We start from the raw sequence: 5,217 nt of genomic DNA on the forward strand, positions 1-5,217 counted from the left end.
CTTCAAATATATTTTTTTGGGGTTGATGATTTGATATTTGGATCCTCGCTACTCACCCGTACTCGGCACCGAGTGGAGAATCAGTCAGCCGCCGTCCCGCCACGGCAGCCTCTTCATGCGAAATCACCTCGGGGTAATGATGGAGGTGCTCCCGAGCGCCTCGGCGGTCAAGAGGAAGTGGAGGGATCACCACGGTTGCCGCGGCAACCGGCGCCGGCGCACATCAGACGCCTCGCTCTCGGAAAGCGCTCGCTCGGCCTCGTTAAGAAACAATCTGCAGCGGCTTTCGTTTGAGTGGAGGAACATTGTGTCTCCAGATGACGACGGGAGCGGAATATTCCAGCATGGGCCGGCCTCGCAATTATTGCCAATTTCATCATCTGTGGATTCGCCGACTGCACCCGAATCCATTTGTCTCGCCGCCGCAGCCCCCCCCCCCCAGACCGAGTGGCGCCTAATTGGCGAAAAAATGACCCTCATTGCTTAGAACAAGGTGAGGAGGTTTCAGCGGGGAACAAATAAATAAAAATATGTTAGCGATTTCTCTCTCCGCTTTTTATTATCTCAATTTGTCAGACGGCTGACGGTGGCCGTGATGCAAACACGCTGCGTTTGATTGGACGACAGGAAGCTGCATCAATTCACCCCAAACACAAGTGTGGATTTTTCACAGTGATGGACCCGCAGGAAATGACAGGAAATTGACTCGCTCTCATTTTTCTTTCTTAGAAATGTTGTCCGTGTGGTGTTTGCTGCACTTGTACCCACAGCAACATTATACTCGTTCTTCGTGTTGTAACCCAGTGTTAAAACGTATATATTAATACCGTATTTCCTTGAATAGCCGCAGGGGCGTTAATTAATTTAAAACCTCTTGTCACTCCTGCGTTTACCGGAAACCGGCGGGATGGCCGTGCATGCGGTAATTATTTTAAAACCTCTTCTCACTCCGGCGTTTACCAAAAGGAATCCATAAAATTTAGGCGTGCGCTTTGAGTGTGATGTAAGCATACCATCATGAAAAGCACATTTAATTAAAAAAAACGTTATTATGGTCTTACCTGTACTTATAAATGGAGTCCATTTGCAGCTCCTTCTGACCAAAAGCATCGATAACTTGTTTATAGAAGTCTTCATTATTTTATTTTTTCCGTTTTAAAAGTCTCTGTCTCGATGGAGATATTGCTTTAATTATTACCTCCTGCTTCCATTGAAAGTCCAGTTTAGAAAACTGTTTTATTTTAGATACCGGTATGTAATCCTCCTTGTTAAAAAAATAAATCTCTTGCTGCGTGTGTTCACTTCTTCTGCAGTACCGGAAGTCGCAAGAAGGATCACTAGCGCGGCAGCGCCCTCTACCACCAGGAGGCGGGAGTCATTTAATGACTTATACAGTATTTCACACACGCAGCTACGGTATATTAATAAAACATAGATGCTTACTGTTCTCTTTAACATACTGTACCGGTATTCAATAGCTTGGACCTAAAATCCTACTGAGTAGCTCTTTATCTTTTTTCCTTTGTGCGATTGTAAACTACTGAAAGCAGCTTCCTCCATTTTGAAAATGAGGACAGATGCGTCACTCGTGACGTAACGAATTTGACCCGGTGGAAGTTCTAGCCATATGCTAAATATTTTGCGAAACGAGTTTGACCCGGTGAAAATTATAGACATGCGATAATAAAATTAATATTTTGCAAAACGAATTTGATCCGGCTTCAATAATAAACCGGCGATAAGGCCAAGCATGCGTTAATTATTTTGAGAAACGAGTTTGACCCGGCAGTAATTCTAGACGTGCGAATACTATATTCCCTGCGCCAATTCAAGGAAATACGGTATTTTAAAATGTTTATATCATCCATCTTCTTCCGCTTATCTGAGGTCGGGTCGCGGGGGCGGCAGCCTAAGCAGGGAAGCCCAGACTTCCCTCTCCTCAGCCACTTGGTCCAGCTCTTCCCGGGGGATCCCGAGGCGTTCCCAGGCCAGCCGGGAGACATAGTCTTCCCAACGTGTCCTGGGTCTTCCCCGTGGCCTCCTACCGGTCGGACGTGCCCTAAACACCTCCCTAGGGAGGCGTTTGGATGGCATCCGGACCAGATGCCCGAACCACCTCATCTGGCTCCTCTCCATGTGGAGGAGCAGCGGCTTTACTTTGAGCTCACCCCGGATGGCAGAGCTTCTCACCCTATCTCTAAGGGAGAGACCCGCCACCCGGCGGAGGAAACTCATTTGGGCCGCTTGTACCCGTGATCTTGTTCTTTCGCTCATAACCCAAAGCTCATGGCCATAGGTGAGGATGGGAACGTAGATCGACCGGTAAATTTGAGAGCTTCCTTCTTCACCACAACGGATCGATACAGCGTCCGCATTACTGAAGACGCCGCACCGATCTCACCATCCACTCTTCCCTCACTTGTGAACAAGACTCCCAGGTACTTGAACTCCTCCTCCGCTTGGGGCAAGATCTCCTCCCCGACCCGGAGATGGCACTTCACCCTTTTGTATCATTCAGTAAGTCATTTTGTTTGACGTCATGTCATAGTATTGGGATCAGTGTTGGACAAAAAGGGTCCCCCTCCCCGTGTCTCGTGTCGGTGTGAATGCAAGCTGGCACGGAGCTAGCGGCCATTGTGGCGGGGAAAATACACGGAGATTGACACCGCGAGTCCTCGGGCAACAACCAACAGGAAGTTGGCAATTTCCCCTTCAAGACAAATTTGTACTAAAAAAACTTGTTTTTGCCTCTTTGAGCTGTAATTTGACCCCCTTAAAATACTTCAAAACTCACCAAACTTCTCACACACATCGGGACTGGTAGAAATTGCGATCTCAAAAAATAACCGAACCCTGAAAATCAAAATTGTGCTCTAGAGCAATTTTTAAATAAAACAGAGAAAAAACTGCTTTTCAGAGGAAAACTCAGACAAAACTGCTTGTAACTTCCGGTAGGAACGTCTTAGAGACATGAAACAAAAAGCTCTACGTAGGTCTCACTTAGACTTTTAGACTTTTTTTTTTTAGCCTCTTCTCTTAAAGCTACAGTGTCCTCTTAGGTGAATGTCTCTCATTATATGGTTTGGGTCACCACACAGGCCCCCCCAGAATTCACCTACACAAAACCCTGCAAAACAGAAAAAGTGCAATTGCATAACAGAAAAACATGACCCTGCAGTAAATGAACAGTAACCAACACAGTGCAAAGTCAATGGGAAAACAGGTGACGGGCCGGGGGGCGGACCTTCCGTCCGTAACGGCTGTGCCTGACAGGAGGGGAAACAGATGGGCCCGAAACGCGAGCCACAGGTGGAGCTGGGGCCGGAAGAGAGGCAGGCGCAGGGGCCGACCGAGGAGGGCGCCCCCGTCGCGGCGGCAGGGCCACTTGCACCGGCTCCCCAATGTCCACGTGAGCAGGCTTGAGACGGTCTATAGCCACCCGCTCCGGTCTTCCCCCCATGTCTACCACAAAGTTCTTATCCCCCGCCTCCAGGACACGGAAGGGCCCGTCGTATGGGGGCTGCAGCGGGGACCGATGGCTGTCGTGTCATATGAAGACGTATTTCGCCGATGGCAGATCCTTGGGGACGTAGGACTGGGGAAGGCAGTGTCGAGACGTCGGAACGGGAACGAAGGCGTCAGCAGCGCTCCGGGACGCACTGAGGTGAGAGGCGGGCGACCAGGGAGCCGTAGCAGTCGGAAGGAACGCCCCTGGAACCCGTAGAGGCTCGCCATACACCAGCTCCGCGGCGGATGCCTGGAGGTCCTCCTTAGGGGCTGAACGCAGGCCGAGCATGACCCACGGAAGCCGGTCCACCCAGTCGCCGCCCGTGAGGCTGGCCCGCAGAGCTGCTTTCATGTCCCGATGGAACCGCTCGCACAGTCCGTTGCTCTGCGGGTTGTAGGCAGTAGTGCGGTGGATCTTCATCCCGAGGTGCTCAGCAACCACCGTCCAGAGCTCAGAGGTAAATTGGGAGCCTCGGTCGCTTGTGATGTCACCAGGCGTGCCAAAACGGGCCACCAGGCAGCCGATGAACGCCCGTGCCACCTCCGCGGCCGTCGTCGAGGACAAGGGGATAGCCTCCGGCCATCTGGTAGCCCTGTCCACAATAGTGAGGAGGAAGGTATAACCACGGGAGGGAGGCAGAGGGCCCACAAGGTCAACATTCACATGGTCGAACCGCCTCTCTGGAACCACAAACGGCGCCAAAGGGGCTTTGGTATGGCGGTGCACCTTGGCGCGCTGGCACGCCACACACGAGCTGGCCCAGGCTCTAACATCCTTGCGGAGCCCCGGCCAAACAAATTTGACACTCACCATCTTGGTCGAGGCCTTCACCCCAGGATGTGAAAGGCCGTGGACGGTGTCGAAAACCCGGCGCCGCCAGGAAGCAGGCACCAGGGGTCGCGGTTGGCCGGTGGAGACGTCGCAGAGGAGGGTAGTGTTAGCCGCGTCGAACGCCACGTCCTCCAGGCGCAGCGCCGTAGGGCCCGACCGGTAGTCCTGAACGGCCGCGTCCTTGGCCTGGTCCGCTGCCATAGCGGCGTAGTCGAGCCCCAAGTGAACGGAGTTAACAACAGCCCGTGAAAGGCAGTCGGCGACAAAGTTATCCTTGCCAGACACATGTTGTATGTCCGTAGTGAACTCAGAGACCGCCGCGAGATGGCGCTGCTGACGCCCAGACCACGGCTCCGAAGTTTTGGCCATGCAGAACGTCAGCGGTTTGTGGTCCACGAAAGCGGTGAACTGCCGGCCCTCCAACAGGAACCGAAAGTGTCTGGTTGCGAGGAAAAGTCCCAGTAGCTCCCTATCAAAGGTGCTGTACTTGCGCTCATTTTCCCGGAGCTGTTTACTGAAGAACGCCAATGGCTGCCATCCACCAGCCACCCACTGCTCACATACGGCCCCCACGGCATAGTCGGAGGCGTCCGTCGTAAGGGCTATAGGGGCAGCCGGCGACGGGTGAGCTAGCAGCGCAGCATTGGCCAGCGCAGACTTGGCAGCCTCAAAAGCCTCATCCATCTCTGGGGACCAGTCCAACTTGTCCTTAGACTTCTTCCCCCGGTGGGCCCCATAAAGGGGACGCATGACGTGTGCAGCACGAGGCAGGAAACGGTTATAAAAGTTCACCATGCCCAAAAACTCCTGCAAGGCCTGTACAGTAGGGGGACGGGGGAACGCGACGACAGCCTCAACCCTGTCGGGCAGGGGAACGG

At 52.8% G+C, this 5,217-nt stretch overlaps 1 long non-coding RNA gene across 1 annotated transcript in view; it reads left to right on the forward strand.

The window, feature by feature from the left end:
• Positions 1–432, forward strand: part of LOC133645087 (uncharacterized) — a 36,251-nt gene extending 35,819 nt beyond the window's left edge. Inside the window, exon 5 of the long non-coding RNA XR_009824896.1 lies at positions 318–432. This is a non-coding gene — a long non-coding RNA (uncharacterized LOC133645087). The remainder of the gene's footprint in view (positions 1–317) is intronic.
• The last annotated feature ends 4,785 nt before the right edge of the window (positions 433–5,217 follow it).

The sequence above is a fragment of the Entelurus aequoreus genome, linkage group LG28, assembly GCF_033978785.1.
Source record: "Entelurus aequoreus isolate RoL-2023_Sb linkage group LG28, RoL_Eaeq_v1.1, whole genome shotgun sequence".
In the NCBI taxonomy this organism is placed as follows: domain Eukaryota; kingdom Metazoa; phylum Chordata; class Actinopteri; order Syngnathiformes; family Syngnathidae; genus Entelurus; species Entelurus aequoreus.